At 39.8% G+C, this 19,747-nt stretch overlaps 1 protein-coding gene across 3 annotated transcripts in view; it reads right to left on the reverse strand.

Annotated features, from left to right (window-relative positions):
- The window catches only part of C6H2orf88 (chromosome 6 C2orf88 homolog), a 92,051-nt gene that overhangs the window by 23,654 nt on the left and 48,650 nt on the right, over nucleotides 1-19,747 (reverse strand). Inside the window, exon 1 of one of the 3 annotated variants that reach the window (XM_067741208.1) lies at nucleotides 8,825-9,146. The exons of the other annotated variants lie outside the window; for them this stretch is intronic. The gene's annotated coding sequence lies outside the window, so the exon portion shown is untranslated. Of the gene's footprint in view, nucleotides 1-8,824; nucleotides 9,147-19,747 lie in introns of those variants that run through there. 3 annotated transcript variants of the gene reach the window in all.

Here is a 19,747-nt window from a genome sequence, read left to right on the forward strand (position 1 = left end):
TATCTCCATCACTGTACTTTTCTCATTCTGCTTGTTTACAAGTCTGTGCCTAGACTCTCAAAGGCAGGAATATGGCCATACCACTTAAACTCTTTCTGAAAGAAGATGGGTAATAAGTAATTGTTTATCTTTGTAGCTCACTTCTATATGCCTAGCATAATGAAGGGCCTCAGTAAATGTTAATTGATTTAAATAATTTAAGTCTAGATATTTTAAATAAAATTCCAGTCCTCTTAGAAAGAGAGCAACACAGCGTGTACAGCCCTAAGTTACAAATGATAACCAAGTGTCTGGGGCTTTTCAGAGTAAATTATCCATCTACCTCTGTTTCTGTTGAGCATATCTCATTTGCATTTTCCCTTTTCCTGTTTCCCTGGTGTCTTATAATTAATTTATACAACAGAAAGGAATTATTTTTCCTTATTTTACAAAATACATTGATGTATAACTCTATATGTAAACAGGTTAAATATCCTGCCTGGGGAAGCATGTGACCTTGATGACATTGTATGAGAGACCAAGTGCACTGCCTGTTCTAAAATCCGTATCTTTTGATTCTAGTGTCAGGGATCTTGCTGCTGTATCACAGTGCCTTCCTTCCACATTTCATGACATGTGCTAATTCAAGTAAACTGCCTAATTATGGAACAATTTATTTTACAAACCCATTCTTCAAAAAAACTGTCTTAAAGTGGACGTGGTGCAATGGACACTCAAATACAGATGTTAGTAGTGCAAATTGGTTCAACAGTAGCATAACAATTCATGTTAAAAGCCCTAACCCAAATATTGCACTTTGAGAAATCTATCCTAAAGAAACAATCAGAGTTGTAGACACATATTTATACATAAAAATTTTCATGAAAGCCCTTTTATAATAAGAAAAGTTGAAAATAACCTGAATGTCCAACAATAAGAGGTTTGTTATCATATGTCTATATCCTGGAATATTATGGAACTATTAATAACTACAGCAGATAGTCTCTAAAATGGCCTTCAACAATCCCTGCCTGCTGGAATTCCCACGCCTTGTTTAATCCCCTCCCCTTAAATACAGGACTAATGACTCACTTCTACCAAGAATATAGCAAATGCCATGGGATGTCACTTCCAAGACTGGGTTTCAAAGAAACCATGACTTCTGTCTTGCATTCATTCTCTCACTGTAATGGAAGCCAACTGCTGTGTTGTGAGCAGCCCTACAGAGAGGCCCATAAAGCAAGAAATTGAAGGAAATCTCTCTATGGTAGTGTGCAAGGAAGGGATTGTCCCTCAGTTAAGCCTTCAGATAAAGACTATAGCCCCAACTGACAAAATGATTGCGAAAGACTTTGAAGCAGAGGTACTCAGTTAAGCCGTACCCAGATTCCTGATCCACAGGAACTGTGAAATAATTTTATGTTATTTTAAGTAATTAATTTTTTTTTTTTTTTTTTTTTTTTTTGCGATACGCGGTCCTCTCACTGTTGTGGCCTCTCCCGTTGCGGAGCACAGGCTCCGGACGCGCAGGCTCGGCGGCCATGGCTCACGGGCCCAGCCGCTCCGCGGCATGTGGGATCTTCCTGGACCGGGGCAGGAAGCCGTGTCCTCTGCATCGGCAGGCAGACTCCCAACCACTGAGCCACCAGGGAAACCCAGTAATTAAGTTTTAGGGTAGTTCATGATACAAAAATAAATAATAACTTTAAAAAATATTTAGTAACATGAGGAAATGTTCACATGTTAACTTTTAAAATTACTGGTCAAATGGTTTATCCATAGCAAAACAATTTAAAAACTCAGCCTGTTAATAACAAAAATATTGTTTAAAAACAGACTGTGTACTCACTATTTGTTATTCGAACTAATAATTTCCTACAACATTTCCATTCATTGAAAATATTTTCAAGACTGTTATAAGCCTGCCTTGTAATATCATACAATTTTAAGTATAATTATCATTAGCTAAAGAAATGACACCAAACATTGACGATATTACAATCTGCCTCCTAAAATATAGTAGAAAAGTTTACAAAGATTAGATTCTTCCAAGTCTTCAGAATTTATAGTTAATTTTTAAAAGCATAAGACTATAATATACATGTATGATTCCAATTTTTAAAATATATATGGTTGAAAAAGAATAGAAAACAGGAAGACATCAACAGTGTTTCTCTTTGGATGGTGGGATTATAGGTAATTTAAATTTTTCTTTACGCTCTTCTCTGTTTCCCAATTTTTTTCAAATGCATATATTATTTTTTATCATCAGAAATATCTTTTACAAAAAAGTCAAACTAATAACTCAATATAATACATTTTACTGCTTCAAACCAAGATTTAATGCTAATAAGAGACTCAACCACTTTGCAAAGAGACAGAATAGCACTGGACCCATAACAAGATCTAGGCGATAGCACTCAATTAGCAAGTAAAAAGTCAATAAAACTAAAGTATATCTAATTCTTTTTTTTTTTTAAAGAAGAAGGCTTCATGCTGAGTCAGATGAGAGTTAAATTAATGCAGGATTCAGAAGCAAGAACAAGTTTCTGAGGGGATATGATAGATGTGCTCCATAGCACTGGTTCCTGAAGGTCAGTGTTTACAAATAAATTAGAATATTAAAAAGCTGAGCAACTCCTGTATCTCTCATAAACTCAGTATTTATCATCTGTGATCTACCTAAACATGCTTGAACCTTACATTCTAGCCCATATCAACTTTGGGGGCCGTGTTTTTCTATATACAGTATAAAGTATGCTTTTTATTAAAGCTATATGTACGGGAAGAAGGGAAAAGTTTTTTCAGATTTTAGGATTTGGTAAGCAAAATTATTTTTTGTCAAGCCATTTCTCATTTCTCTGAGTGCAGACAGGTCATTCATCCAAGATCCTGACAAGGTTCTTTTAAAAAATGACACCTTAAAAAAAAAAAAAAATGACACCTTGTTATTACAAAATACCAAACTTAAAAGGCTCCACTAAACAAAATGACTTCATACTCAAAATCAACGCATAAAATCTTTTTCTCATAGAGTTTTCTTTGAACTTCACTGGGCTCAAGGAGAGAAATTTATCATGTACAGCAAACGTGTCATTTTGAGCTCAGAAAAGTCAGAAAAACCAACAGATTCTACCCAGAGTTCTTCACATAACTTTTGTCTAAAAAAAGGTAGAGGAATTTAATTGGCTATGTGACCACAGGAGTTTTTCTTTGCTTCTTTGAGACTCTGCTTCCTCATCTCTAAACTGAGGGTAATAATGCCTGCCCCAAATTCCTCTGAATAGTGATAAAGGAAAAACATAAAGCACCACAGAAATGCAGCAGCTATTCTGCTACTATTATTACTAAACTGATAATGAGGTAAGAGGAAGGATGAAAACACTGTGAAAAGGAAGGAAAAGATGACATTTGAGTAGATTATTTTGGGTAATTCACACTCCCTGGTTCTGAACAGTTCTTCCAGTCCCCTCCACAAAAGTCCACCCACAAGAAACACATCAGATACCCCAATCTCAAAACTTCCTTAAAGGTGGAAACTATATACTCCAAAACAATCCTAAAAAATGTAGATCCTTGTGGAATTACATTTCAGTATGAATGCATATCCCATTCCACTGGAATGGATGATGTATCTGTCAGTCTCTCTCACAAGCCCGTGAATTCACGGAGGGTAGACACTTTGCCTCACTCGAAGCCCGAACTTTAATAAGTAGTTTCTAATTTGAGGTTGGTCCGAAACACCTAAATCTTGCTCATTTTAATTGATCAAACAATCTTAACTGACATTTTTCTGAGCCACTAAATTTTATTTATCTCAATCGTCATTAAAGAATTTGAGAGGGATCACAGTTTGTCACGACAATGCATAAGGCTTGTTTTGAGCCAAAGGCAATTAGCTCTCTGACCTCCACCTTTTTTGTCCCAAAGCAGGGCATAAATTCCCCTTTGTAAATGTTGTCTCCGTCTCCTATACCAAGAAGAGAACCACTCTGGAGACAATTCTTATCTGCAAAACAAACAACCCTTATTTATCATACATTTCCTAGCCACCCTCTCAGAACTCACTGTCATGCCAGAAGGCCAACCGCCTTTCCTCAGTCTAGCCCCTTTCCACACTGTATCACCCTTTGTTAAGATGATACAGAAGTCCGCAATTCTAACCATTTCCTTGAATCACGTTTCTTTGTGAACTCCCATGCGTACATAGGTAATTAATTTTTTTCTCCTGTTAATCTATTATCAGTTTGATCTTCAGGCCCAGCCAATGACCCTAAGAGAGGAGAGGAAGATGATTTTTTTCCTTCCCTACATATTCAAGATTAGTTAATCTTTACGTTATGTAGTGGAACCACCTCAAATATTTTAGAACAAGTAGGAGGCAAAAATATTAAAAGTGTTAAGTGCTATGCACCAAATTAAATTCCAGGCAGTAGTACACGAAATTCTGAATGCTTAAAAGAACCATTATTCTTATAATGGAGACATGGAAAAACATGGTATCCAAACCCACTTGGACTCTGGGTCAAAGGACCAAGAATTTTGAAAGTTTTGCTATTTAAATTTTGGTAATTTTTTCATAATACATATACCACACTCCTAAGGAGTCATTATAGAGTTCCTACTCTCTGTAGCTGATGGTATAATATTTCAGGGTGGGGAGTGGAGGTAAGGTGGGGCAGAGGTACATTTAATTTAAACAAAAAAGAGAGATATATGTATACACACTGCTGATTCACTTTGCTGTACAGTAGAAACTAACACAACATTGTAAAGCAACTATACTCCAATAAAAATTTTAAAAAATTAAAAAAGTAAAAAAAGTAAATAAGAAACCGCCCCCCCAATATTTTTTTTAAAAAGCCTTTCTACCTACTGGATATAATTTCTCACTAATCCAAGGAAACTTCCTCCCCCCTCAAGCTATTATCCTTACCGCACACACCCATGCTCATTTTCTCCTTCTGGCCTTCCCTTAGGTTGAAAAATACCACCTGCCCCATATCTCCACCCAGCGCCCTTTCCCCTCTTCCCTGCGTAAACCACATCTGTGCCATTTTCAAGGCTAGGGGAATCCCCGTCTCCTTCAGGCAGACTTCCTGGAATTCCTCAAACCTTTATCCAGAATTCTTCTTGAACTCCTGTCCAGCCTATTTAATTTATAAATGCTCCCTCCCCAAATGAGATTAAAGATTCCTCAAGGGCAGTAGCCATTTCTCCTTTTGCTATTTTGCACAGAACAGTTCTCCACATAGAGGCACTTAATGAATGCTAATTAAAGTCCGGCTATTTATCAAATATCCATGTGCTTCAAAGTGTGTTAGATGCTGGGGATAAAACAGTGAACTACACATAGTTCTACCTCTTTCAGGGCACTTACAACAAGCAAAAGCCACAAAGTCCCAGTAGTATTAGGGCCAGTGTTTCGTTTAGCCAGTGTAATGTTCCAACTGCTCTGAATTAGAATAGCTCTAAGCTGGGCATTCACTCTCCAGTTCAGGACTCTGTACACTCTCTTGTGTCTGGCACCCATACAGCTTCACTAATTTATGTTATCTTCAGCCCCTTGTGAAACATCCTTTATTTCACAACTCTTAATTTATAAGGAATAAATTAATTCTTAAAGTACAGACTCTTCCTATATCAGATACCGACTAGTTATTTATTACTCCCCAAACTTTCAACATTAGAATGCCATTCTATTCATATCACTCTTACTATGGAAAACAGGCTCCAGTTAAAAAAAAAAAAATCCAAATCCAAGGCAGATGGTATATTAATTAGAGAAAGAAAACAGAACTGCTCAGCAACTGTTTTGCTTTCTTAAAAGCAAATGATCTTTAAGCTGGAAAGGACAGAAGAAACCTCTTTAAGAGAGAACCAAGGTACAAGCAGAAGAAGTCACTTTAAAAGAATTCACGTCTTCAGAATCTGGTGAATTATATTCCAGGGAGAATTGGCAGATGTAAGCACAGAAATATTCTGACAGCCTCAGAAAAACATGGAGAAGGAGGGAAGTCTCAAGAGGCTAGAGACTCAAATACACTTTTTCCCACTAATTTTTTAAAAATTCAAAACTGAAGGAAAAAAATAGAATTCCTAGGCATTACAAACCAGTTAATTTGATACCAATCTGGCAAAATTCAAGATTTAATCAGAAAACGGGGAATATTCAGGGGGAAAAATACTGGGGATTTCAAGGAACTAGGAGTTTATTAAGAATCAGTAATTTTTAAACTAACATCATTTACTTTTGTGGTAGACCAGAGAATATTCAAGATCTTTAATTTAAGCAAAGCATTTGATTAAAATTATTCCCATAATGTCCTTATGAAGAAGACTGACCTATGGGCTAGAACAGTTTAATCTGAAGGACAGTGCTGGCTGAGTTCAGCTGATTAATTTGTCTCAGCAATATCTACTGAGGGCCAAATAGATTCCCAACCAGTACTGTACTTGGCACTTTCAGTACATTACTTTGAACTCTAACAATTACCTGAACGGCAGATGTTCCTAACCTCATTGTATTGATATGGAAAAGAAGTTTCTCAAGGTCAGTAGCCAGGCTCCAAAAGTCCAGGACTTTCTATGTGCCACGGGCTTCTAGATGTGCCACCATGGCAAAAAGACCTGTCCCATGTATTACCAATGACTCGAATGTCTGGTGAACAAACTCACCACATGTGCAGGTGACACAAAATCAGAAGGCAGAGTTAACATGATGAATGCCACAATCAAGATTAAAACACATCTAACAAACTGGAAACTGGAGAGAGGCTTAAAGTAATACAAGACAAGAAAAAAAATGTTCATATTCAAGCAATTTTTAACTGCATAATTAAAGAATGAATAAAGCCTACCTTGACAGCAAAGTGTGTGTGGGGTCGTGGTGGTGAGTGTTTTAGTCAACTTTGGTGTATTTACTACAAAAGCCGATTAAAAATTAGATGATTTTCAATAGCTAGTGGGAAGCAGCCACGTAGCACAGGGAGATCAGCTTGGTGCTTTGTGACCACTTAGAGGGGTGGGATAGGGAGGGTGGGGGGGCAGGGAGACACAAGAGGGAGGGGATATGGAGATATATGTATACGTATAGCTGATTCACTTTGTTATAAAGCAGAAACTAACATAACACTGTAGAGCAATTATACTCCAATAAAGATGTTAAAATTAATTAAACCAAAAAAAAAGTAAGAACATCAAAAAGAAATTACATGATTTTGTTTGAAGATAGGAATTCATTGCACTCTGCATTGTTCAGACTAGATTGAATTAATGCATTCAATTTTGGGCTAAGGATCTTTAGCACAGAGAAAGGTCTTAGGTAAGGAAGGAAACATTAAAGTGAATATTATTTGGTGAAGATAACTAACATTTACTGACTTCCGGGCAATTATGCTAAGTATTATGAACATTATCTCATTTGATTCTCACAACAACCCTACAGGTAGATGGAGTATATCATTATTCCCATTCTACAGATGAGGAAGCCAAAGCTCAGGGATCTGAAAGGCTGTCAAGTAAAGGAGACGAAAGACTTACTCTGTACCACCTAGACTTTTCATTTCTTAACAGTTTTTTGGTCATAGACTCTTTCAGATGGATGAAAGTTTTAGATCTTCTCTGCTGAAAAATTCTACATATAATTTCACGAGTTGGAGGGCTATTGGCAAAAGTAGGATTAATGAGAAACAGGTCCAAGGAAGCAGTTGTCAGTTCAGTGTAACCAAGGCCTTGCTAACAATAACAGAAAGGAGGGATACCTCACAATGCAGTGAGCTCCCTGTCACTGAAACTGCTCCCTCAAAGTGTGGCTGGTCTGTTGGGAGTGCAACAGAGGGAATGTTAAAATGGATTGGAGGTTGGTCTGTGATTTTAAAGTACCCTGTTGTTATAAGATTGTGGGCCTAGTAAGTAATTTTTGTTTGATGGCAAAACAAAGAAGTTAAAAACTGAAGTTACTGTTTTAACAGACCATTCTGCTGAATACATCAGGCAGAATACCTAAATGTTAATGTTATTTCCCATCTATATATATGGTACCTATATCAGGTACTTGAAAACAGCCTCATCCAAAAATCAAAGGTATATTCAACTGTTGATCTTGATGTGATTTATACTTTGTCATAATCAAAGTAAACTCCTTATTCCTCTTAATTCTTAACTAAAATGTTCCCTAAGATAAATACCATAAATACCAGATCCTAAAACGATGGGGTCTTTGATGAGAACTTTTACTAGTTTATAATTTTTGTTAACCTAATTCCATAAAGGATGGGGAGGGGGCAGACGGGAAACATAAGAGAAACAAACTCCGATTGTTCTGCTCTGCTTCTCAGATCCCTTCGCTAACAGCTGAAGGATCTTACCGTCAACTCTGCTTTATTTCCCATGTGCATCATAATTCACCTCGAGATTCAGGCTCCCACCGCTCAAAAAGGAGCTCACACTTTGCTCCTGACATGCCATTCAGAGCACAAGCTTGACAGCTTGGCATACAAATTAAGTGTTCATAGGCAAATCTTCTACCTGAAAATCTTTACTCTTCAGGCAGAAAGGATCGGGTGGAAGGTGAAACTGCCAACTCATAAAGCAAAACCTTGAATTTGAGGGCTCAGAACAAGGTGGAAGGAGCGGGGGCCAAGTTCTTTAATTAGGAGCCGGAGGCACGAGGCTCTAGCCGAGGCAGCTGGCCGAGAAAGGTCCGGCTTAATCAAAGCCTCCTGTAACTCACAGGTTTCTGCCACTGAAAATCAAAAAAGGCAAAACTGACGAGCAGAGACCTATGGACACACGCCTATGGACACACAGAGACCTGGGACCCACCTCCCAGGTGTTCACTTACTCTACACGTCGGCGGGCAGCTGCGCGCCGCTCGGGCGTCTGGACGGCGGCGGGGACCGAGCAGGCATCCGGCGCTCCTGCAGCTCCGGGGCCGGCGCTGCCCCGCGGTGGGTCGGCGTCTGGGCGGGCGGCGAGCTGAGCCCCGGGCCAAAGCGGAGTGCGGTCCAGCTGCAAGGGCAGCGCCGCCGCCTTCTCACCAGCGGCCGACTCAGTCAAGTGGCAGCATTTGGAGGACGGGGTGTCCTTCGGTCGCGCTCCGGGCTCCTCCTCCCGCCGCCGCGCCCGCCGCGCGCTCCTGGCGGGTTCGCGCCCCGCACCCGGGCGACCGGCCCCGCAGGTGGCGGCCGAGGGCGCTCGGCTCCAGGGCGCGCCCTCCGCGGGCCGCACTCGAGTAACGGGCGGCGGGCGCAGCCACGGTCACGTCCGCAAGCGCCGGTCCGGGGCAGGGGCGGAGCTGGCCCGTGAAGCTGCTGGGTCGGGCCACCGCCCTCACGGCCACCCTAAATACACTACCCAGACTGCGGTCATTCCCCAGCCCGGCAGGAATTAGACCCCCAAATTTCGAAGAAAACATAAGCGAGCAAGTCACTTCACTTCCCTGGCCCCTGATGGAGCTCCCTGGGCTGCTAACCGTCCTGGGCTCTGCCCAGGTGAAAGGAGGTGCTGGTGTCTGGGCGGGGGCCTGCCGTGGGGTGAACCGGTGCTCGCGGCCCCCGCGCGGAGCCCATGTGCAGGTGAACTCGCGGCAGCCTCACCGAGGCCTTCCCATCTAGGGGTTCCGGCGCCCGGGTCCATGCTTAGCAGCCAAACCCGCTTTGACCTAAAACTCCACGCGGTTTAGGCGTAGGTCAGGGACTCTGCCCTTCCTAACTAGCTTGCACCCTGAGTATGCAGAGCAAAAGCGCTTGATGTAATTTTAAAAGGACACATTCATTTGGTACTTCTCTATCCAGAAATACTGAAGAACATTTTCCAAGCATGTTTCTCCTTAAAACACCACTAACAAAACATCCTTTTCTCGCTTTTTTTTTGGCACTTAAGTCTCTATCTCAAAACATGGCCATTATTCAGTTGTGTTTCCTTTCGCATTCCACGTGATGCCTGTATCTTTCCAGCATGATTCCTAGCAATAGTAAAAGCCCCAAGAGAACTACAAAAGAACCATTATTTTAGTTGTGTTCTACAATGGATTAGTCATGCAAAATTCACGCCTGAAGAGACGTTGGTGTTAACTTCACCTGACTCCTTTACATTACAAGTGAGGACACTGAAGCCCAGAGTCCAGTGGCAAAACTAAATGTGAAAAAGAAAGACTGGAACCTCCACAGCTCACAGTCTGTAGACTAACATGAGGGTTAGCTCTCTAAAGGTATAACATAGTAAAGAATATGCTTAGGTTGCAGAGGGATTGAGAAGGATAAATTATACAAAATCTAGTTCAGATATTTTTAGACTTTAAATGAATCAAACGTTCCTGTTTATTACTATGCTTAAATTAACTAAGGCAACTTTTATGTACAGACAGTAGCTCAGAAATGTAATTTTGCTTCATGATAATATTAATGGATTGGAGTAGGCACATTCTGACAATCACAGAATGTGAATATACTTATATTAACTGTTTTGTCTGATCATTATCAATTTCTAACGTACTCCAGTTGACTACAAGTATTTAGTTCTATATATTTCAGGCATATCATGCTAAATAATTATGATCAAATGCAAGGTTCCACCTTTAGGCCTAATTCTTCACTGAAGGTATCACTGCTTTCCCTCTCCCTTCGCACTTTAAGCTTTTACCAACCTAGTACTGCAATGGTCCATAAGAGACCTCTGGGTTCCACACTGAGAGATCAGTATCAGTCTATGACGTGCTCAAGGTGAGAAAAGAGAAACTTAAAAATTTGTACTTTTACTTCCCAGTTATCAGAGCAGTAAAGGGCAAAGAATGAGGCTCTGGCGTCCACCAGAAAAGAAAGACCTTTTGAACACGTACATTCCTGTGTCTCACACAGTTCAGAGATAGGCTGTATCATCTTTACCAAGTATTAGTTCCCTGCGTCGGCCAGACTCAGGCCAGGCCCTCCCTCCACCATCCCGGGTCTGGCCAATACGGAGAAAAACCCAGGAGCAGCCCTCTCCTCTCTCTGCGGGTCTTCCCGGGCCGGTACCTCACTAGGACCCCGGGTCTGGGGCGGTGCTCAAAGGCTGCACCGCGAAAGGCAAGGCTTCGCTGGGGCTCCTGGGCGGCCGGGTGGGTTTACCAGGCACTTCGGATGAACTTGGCCACAGACTATGCTTCTCCAAGCTCCTCCGAGAGACGGCCTGCTTCCAGCCTTAGGACATCAAAAGGTGACCGGGTCCTTGGCCTCTCCTCAGGACTCTAGGCCGTACTTCCGGTCAAGATGGTACCGCCTGTTAAGCCTCGAGGGAAGATGCCTCGGGGAAACGTGGCGCCCTCTGCTGCCGGAGCCCAAAAATGCTGGCTTTCCTCTCAGGCACTCAGCCAGGAGCTGGGAGTCAAGGCCCCATCGTTTCTGCCCTCCTATTATCCTCTCACCCTGGCTGCAGCAAGAGCGGAGGAGGTGGGTACACAGAGCTCCTCAAACCGATGGTGGCAGAGACCGACTGTAGGGTTTTGAAAGTGTGCGGAATACACCTTTTAAAAAGCTGGAGAGTAAAGTGAGAAAGAGCGGGAAGGACCCTGAAGAGGGCCTAATTCGAACGTGGTTAAGGTGAGGGTGCCTGCGCGATAGCAGTGTTTAATGTATTTTCTTTTTACCAGAAGAGCATGGAAAATAAAAATCATAAAACCAGTGATGAGAAAATACTAGAATTTGAACACAAGTGATCTGACACCACAGCCCATACTATTGACAGGGACGAGGTATACTGAGCTGGATTGAGGACTGCATGCCAATAGTAAACCTGCAATTAATGGGATTAAATCCAGGCGCCCCCCGCCCCATACACTTTCCCTCCTAAAGAAATCCCATTTCCACTCCCAGCGCCCTAAAACTTCCACTTCCACTCCAGACAGGTCAGAGAGAGGGAGGTAGCTGACCCCCTCCACTGGTTTTTCTATTTAAACACTGAGAACCTCAAACTTCCATTTCTGCTTCAGGAGGACCAGTCAAAGCATACACCTCTGGGAGAAGCATGGAGGGCATGCCAGCCAGGTGGAGGGAACCTCCTCTTGAAAAGAACTCTAAGTAGTGAAATGATGAGACTCCGTCAGAAGGGATCTGGGCCCTGGGACTCACCTCTCTGCCACTAGGGCTCTTCCTAGCATATCAGTCAAATGCCATCTGTTTTCTGATAGTGAAGTGATGAGGACAGGATAGGTGGATGGAAGAATCTGGGAGTGTTCACGCAGAGGCAAGAGCATGCATGTATGTAAGAGAGTTATCAAAGTCACAGAAAAAAATTATAAAGAATAGAAAAACGACTGAGGAGATAGAAAAAAATATATCATTATGATATACCATTATGGGGTATGAACCCTGATAGAATAGCACCTGGGTATGATCTATGAGCAAACTCATTTTAACCTTTTGAATTTCATAATGATAAGCCTCTGTTATGATAAAGAAATTAATAATTTTGTTTTCCACATACAAAATTTGAAATTCTACCTCCTTTTTTCTCATACAGTGGTCTACTACTATTAGTGACAGTTTTAGGTGGTTGTGAGTGGAAATGGGATTTCTTTTCAAGGGGAAGCATATAGGGTGGTTTGATTTAATTCTACTAATTGCAACTTTACTATTTGGTAATCCAGCTCAATATTTCTCTCCTGTCTACTATAGGAAAAAAACAAAACAAAACACTTTCAGTGTTTACTGGGAAGCAGAGCTATTTCCTACATATATTTTTCACTGATCCAGGTTTTATGTGCTATTTTTTATATGTTCAGGCTAAAATGGTTTCTCCAAAACAGTGAACTTATCTTGTATGTGTTAAGATTTTATCTAGATTATGCTGAGAGACCCAGATATCTCCTCTGAGTAGGTGACAAACACATTTTCGTGTCACACCCTAGACTAGGGTTTTAGGATGCAAAGCTTTAAAAATTCAGCAGCAGAAATGGCATATTGATTCTTTAACACTTTCTGTAGCCCAAGATATATGAACATGTTTCTTGATGAAGAACTAGCTGTAGATACAAAAATGGTGTCACCCTGGACCTTTTCCTGCACCCTCTGTACTACCCACAGTTGTTTCTATGCCAGAGCAGCCTTCACAATCTTGCTGTAAACCTTAATCACACTGTTGTGAAAGACCTCTGTTTGTTTAACATTTGCCCAGAATCAAGGAATAAATCATCAGATTACCCGACCAGCTAAACAGGTAAAAATGTACACCTATGAGAGTTTCCTATTTTGATATTTTAATATATATCATGATATGTTTGAAAGTTCATATGCCCAAAATAAACGTTCACAGCTGTACTTTAGGCCATTCTAACCTTACTCACTACGTCACTGAAATGAGAAATGATTAACATTATCTTCCTCATATGGAAGACAGTCAAATCACCCCCTTGTACCTTCTCTTTCCTTGAGGGAAGGAAGTGTATTTAACTTTTTCTCATAAGATTTCCTTTACTCACATTTGCCAGGCTTTTCTAGACCTAATCTTGTTCTCCAAATTATATGTCTGGCAACCCAAATTAAGGGAACATTCCAAATAAGAGTTTAACAATGCCGAGCATTAGAGTATTACAGAACGATATTTCCCTACCTTGTATTGTATAATCCAATTGTTTATTATATTAACAACTATTTAGGTTGACAACCATGCCATAAGTCTATTTCTTTTTCCCACTTGTCTTGTTTTTCCTTAAGGTTTTTCTGCGTTCTGAGTTTAGGCCTTTAAGTTTACTGATGTGCATTTGTCAGTAAATAAGCTTCAGAGTAACCTATACAAAATCTGTCTGAAGATCTTTACACTAAACTTAAATGCATTTTGGAGTCTATATGTCTCTTGTAAAAGTAGATTTAACAGTCCCCAAAGAGGCAGAAATGTGTTGGAAATAAATGAACACCTTATTTTTTTTAGTGTTGTTGTTTTTATGGTTATCTATATTTGTTTTCCCCTCTAGATTCTGAGTATCATGAGGACAGGAACCATGTACTTTATGTATTTTATGTGCTACTTATTTCTAGCACCTGGCATATGGAAGGCATTAAATCTTGTTGAATTAAATGTTATTTCTCTGTTTTGGTGCTTTCTACAGTTTCATCCCATTTCAAACAGAGAAAACATTACTGCTTAGACCCATGAATCCAAGCTTCTGTAAGTCTTCTTTACCTACCTTTATTCTAACATTAAGATAGGGCCAACTTCTCTTGAAAGTGTAGATATAAGACATTGTTAAAAATCTGATAAATACTGCAGTAATCATTGCACCAACATTTATTATTTCAAATGTCATACTGTAGTGCATGTTTTGTTTTTTTACTTAGGGCATATGTGCCTTTCAATATGAATCACTTTCTATTGTCTCAATACCCTGGTTTATTAAAAACAATTTGTTGGGGACTTCCCTCGTGGTGCAGTGGTAAAGAATCCGCCTTACAATGCAGGGGATGTGGGTTCGATCCCTGGTCAGGGAACTAAGATTCCACATGCCACGGGACAACTAAGCCCGTGGGCCACAACTACTGAGTTCACATGCCTCAACTAGAGCCTGTGTGCCACAAACTGCAGAGCCCATGTGCTCTGGAACCCATGTGCCACAACTACAGAGTCCATGTGCCCTGGAGCATGCCACCACAACTAGAGAAGAGCAAACCCACAGGCCACAACTAGAGAGAAGCCCGTGCACCAAAACGAAGAGCCCAGGTGCTGCAACGAAAGATCCTGCATGCCTCAACGAAGATCCTGCATGCCGCAACTAAGACCCAACGCAGCCAAAAATAAATAAAACTTTATAACAAACAAAAAACAACAACAACAAAAAACCAATCTGTCCAAATTTGATTAAAATAGTTCAGTTTCCCCTGGAATTCTGGATTTTCACATATTTGTTTATTAGCTCATAATTTTAAAATTAAAGCCAAATATTTGATAAATATACCTTGAAAATAGGCATAGCTACATAAAGACAGTAGGATGTTTATTCTGGAGAAGCTAGGGGAATTAGAATAGATATCTAAGGGGTATTCAAATGGCTGAGGGGCTATACTTAATCTACATTGCTCTGCTGGACATTATTAGAAACACTAGGAAGAAGTCATGGCAGGCATATTTGGATTTGATTAAGAAAGGACTGTCTATTGGTTACAGCTTACAACAGAATGGACTGTTCAGCAAAAGAATGAACTTCCCCTTAAATCAGAAGTTACATGATCTATCTGGAATGTTATAATGGATATTTCTAACAAAAATAGCAAAATTCCACATCCTCTAAGAAAATCCCTCCAAAGCCAAGATTCTATAATCTTAGGAGTTGTTCTGCAGTATGAATACATGTGAACTTGGCCTTTGGACTGCATCCAATCCAGCACTAGAGCCATTATCTTGATGTCTTACTGTTTGTGCCGTCTACAGGGACAGAGAGACAGACCCCTGATGTGTCCTTGGCTAAGGAGGCAGTTTAGCGTCTTTTAGACATTCTTCCTTAAAAGCAAATCAACCAACAAATGCTGTATAAATTGGTACTCAAAGAATTCGAGCTAATTCAACATAAGAAACTGGCTATCTACCAAGGGATATTTTATGGCTTGTGATATTTCACTGAACAGCTAACCTCATTTGCTACAGTGCAGACCTACTATAACTTAGAGATAATAACGATAATTACTATTTATTGAGCACCTACTATGTACTGGGACCCACAATAGCCATCCACATGCTATCTCATTTAATCCTCACAATAAGATAAGGTAACTGTTAATATATGGTAGAACTTGAATTTGAACCCAGGCCTAAGTCCAAAGCCAGTGTTCCTTCTACTATTCTATATTGCTTTCCAACTTCTCAGTTGTCCACATAATGGCCTGTTCAATCTGGCCATAGTTCCACACAGCAGTCCTCCTATCCAACTCTTAATCCCTCAACTCTGATGGGCAGTATCTATTACTAAGGTATTGAGATTTGGAAAGAAGATGGGTTGTTACCAAAACTGATGAACTTGTGGTCATAGAATATCTGGCTTGAATATGTTGATAGAGGATGCATTCTGAACAACTATATTTTCCATGGCCTCTATATTTCTGGGCAAGGATCTATTCCATGGACTCTATGTTTCATATCACACATGCAATACCTACAGAAAGTCAGCTGTAGAGATAAGACAGTCATGAAATAACTAAAGAATAGCTATAATCAAACCAACTAGTAAATACATACTAGTGTATAGAGGACAGAATATACTGTAAAATGTAAATCATAAGAGGTCAGTGAGAAGTGGGTGAGTTTTGGCTAGGGTCATGAGACAAGCATAGAATTTTAATTGTTGAAAGAAGAGGATGGGTGTTCAGTTGATGCTATACCCACAGGGGTGGCAATGAGCTTGGAACACATATGAATGGGAAGAAAATGAATCTTTGAGAAATAGCTAGCAAGGCATGGGGCCCACTGATGTCAAGCTAGGGTGATTTGTTTAGACAAATAACAGACAGCCGCTGGAAGTTCTTAAATTGTAAAGTGATATAATAAAAATTGTCCTTGAATAGAGTAGATTTAGGATTAATGTGGCAACTCTGAGCAAGTAGAGATTAGTAGCACAAGCCAATCATGTCGCACTTACCATAATGCCTGAGAGAATGAAAAAGCATTCATAAAATATGTTTTGTTTTTCCCAAAGACTTACTTTTTCCTTCACAAACTTAGTCTATCTGTGGTTATTCTTGCCAACTACCAAGATCTGAAACTCTTAAAGCTTAATGGAATCACTGTACATTGAGTTTAAGTATTTCAAGTAATAGGAAATTTGCTCGGGCCAAAAAAAAAAAAAAAGTATCTACCAATTATATGTTTATAGAGTGGAATTGAGGAAAAACTGAATCACTCAGTCTGCTCAGTAAAAATAAGATAAAGTTTTTAGCTGAGTCTGAAAGAACTGGGAATTTAAGAAGAGAAAGTCTTTTGTTTTTAGAACTTTAAACTTTTTTACAATGAACACTGATTACATTTGGAATCAGAAAAAAATCCAATAAAACAATTTTCATTTTGAAAAGAAAAGTTAAATAGTTTTGGGATACCTCTAAGAAACCATGATCATGTTAAGGGGTCCTTGTTTAGGAATTAGCTGCTAGTACAGTTTTGCCACCTCTTTTAGCTTCATTTTCAGGCCTTGCTTGACTTTCAGTAAAATATTTTAGACAGTAGAGAGTTTCACTGTTTACCTTTTTAAAAAAATTTTATTTGCATGTTGTAATAGAGAATTAGAATTATTGGTGCAAGAGGCAATCTATGGATAATCTATGACCTAAACCAAAGGAGATAGGTGCTTTAAACCATTTCATTGCCTTCCGAGAGGTCCTCCTAATGGACTACTTGCTATTGAGCTAAACTGACCATCTCGATTTAAGGGATTAGCTTCCAATTAAAAACAGTTACTGGGGGTCCATCAGATATTTAAATTAAAATTCTTTCCCAGGAGAACGCCTAGCTCAGTTCCAGAAAGAGTTCAGTTACTGGGACATTACTACTTTATCAGATCTAGGATTACCCAGTCTTTATGTACGAGGAAGTTCAACACACATCATTTTCAGTCAACATCCCAGATTCCTAACCAGCCTGATCTAAGAACTGAGATTGACTCTACAAGTCTAATTTAAATAAAGAGACCAGAAGAGAGTGACTCTACCTAGGGTGAAGTACCATAGAGCATCTGTACGACAATTGCATCATCCCAGTTTTAGGCTTGGATCTCAGCTCCCATTTCCTCCCATGCATAAGGCCAAGAACACCCCTCCTATCACTGTGAGTGAATTACAACCTAAGCAGCTAGGCTTTAGGGTCTATTTCTGGGTGTGATGAACTCTGCCCTTCTTGCCGCACTTATGCTCACCCCCCTCTTGATGTCAGCTTCTATGCATACGACTCTAGTTTTCAGTTTCTTCTTTTTTGGGAGGTACCCGGGAATTTCCGTTCCTTTTTTGTGAGGCCACTATACATTTACATTTGTTATTTGAATTTAGCATGTCTGCTTGTTTAGAGAGTAATGAGTGGTGTTCAGTCCTCATTTTGCTAGAACTGGAGGTCCCCATTTGCTCTTCACCATACTCCAGTCTAGCTTCTACCCCCACCATTCTAAGATGCCTGTTCCTGTCAAAGTCACCAATGTTTTCTGTATCATCAAAATCAATGGACATTTCTTCGTCTGTATCTTAATCTTTAGTGCATTCGTAAGAGCTGACCAGTCCCTTCTTCCTGAAACACTTTTAGCTTATGTAACGCTGATTTCCTTCCTGTGTCTCTAGCTGCTCCTACTCTTCTGATTAATCTCTAAATATTGTTGTCCCTCAGGGCCTGCTGTAGATTCTCTTCTCTTCTTTCTCTGCAATATTTCTTCAAGGGAGTTTATCTATTTGCATTGCTTTAATGTCTTCCTTATGCCAGTAACTCCCAAATTTACATGTCCTGCTTTGGATGCCTAACAGGCACCTCAAATTTAACATGTCAAAAACAGAACTCTTGATACCCGTTCTCCAAATATGGTCCTCCTCTGGTCTTCTCCAACTCAATAAATGGTAACTAGTGGCTAAAATCAAACTTAGGAGTCATTTTCAGTTCTCCTACTTGTATTTCCCCTCCTCCCATTATATATAGTTCACTACCTGTTACCTGGACTATCTCCTCCTCAATCTTACCCATACAACTGGTTCCCTCTCTCACTAGGTCCTAGCCACACTTGTCTCTTTCTCCACCTCAGGGCCTTCATACCTTCTATTTTCTCTGTTTTTCCTACTTTTTCACTTGGCTGTCTCCTTCACATCTTTCATGTCTCAGTTCAAATGTCACCTCTTTGGGGGAGACTTTCTTGACTAGTCTATCTTAAGGCAGCCTTCTCTCTATAACCAGCTACTGTCTTATACATCACACTGTTTATTTCCTTCATAGTCTTTATCACTACTTGAAATTACCTTATTTGTTTTTATCTGCCTTCTCTAGAACATGAGATCCATGAAAAGAGTAACTTTTAATAGTATTTAAACATTATCTACCAGTGCCTAGAATAATAGTAGCTGGCATACAGTAGGCACTAAAAATACTTCTTGAGCAAATAAAAACAAGATACTTCCACTTCCAATTATAGCAGACTAGTTTACATTATACCAACTCTCCCCATGAGAACAACTATAAAATTTGGATAGAACATAAAAAAAAAATCAAGACTGAAAGTATCCAAAAACTATCAAGGCAGCCAAGCCTCAAGGAGCCAAGATCCTGATTTGAATAGAAATGCTGAGAAATGAGCCTGGTATTTTTGACGCCTTTGCAATTTGTAAGCAACAGCCTAGAGGCTGAGAATCTTTCATTCACCTCACGGAGTTTGGGAGTTGGAACTGCTGAAGAGGTACACTCCAGGAATAACCAGAATAAACCAGGAATAAAGTGAAAGTAAATCAGCTCTCACAAACTCAGTAAGCCCAGTCTTGATTAGCTCAATACATTATGTAGTCTTTCCTAGTCTAACAGACTGCAAAAGCATCATCCAGAGTCTCAAATTATTCCTAAAATTTTCAAATGACAATGTCTGACATTCAATTAAATATTACCACACATATTCTGAACACAAAGACCAAAGTAAAGACTAAGAGAAAAATGGGAAAAATAAGTAGATCTACAAGCGTTCCAAACACAGATTATAAAATAACTATGATTAATAAGGTCAAAAATAGAAGCCCACATAGAATCATTGTTTTAAATCAGATAGAAACTTTAGAACAGAAAAAGGCAATAACTAAAA

The sequence above is a fragment of the Pseudorca crassidens genome, chromosome 6 (genome assembly GCF_039906515.1).
Source record: "Pseudorca crassidens isolate mPseCra1 chromosome 6, mPseCra1.hap1, whole genome shotgun sequence".
In the NCBI taxonomy this organism is placed as follows: Eukaryota; Metazoa; Chordata; class Mammalia; order Artiodactyla; family Delphinidae; genus Pseudorca; species Pseudorca crassidens.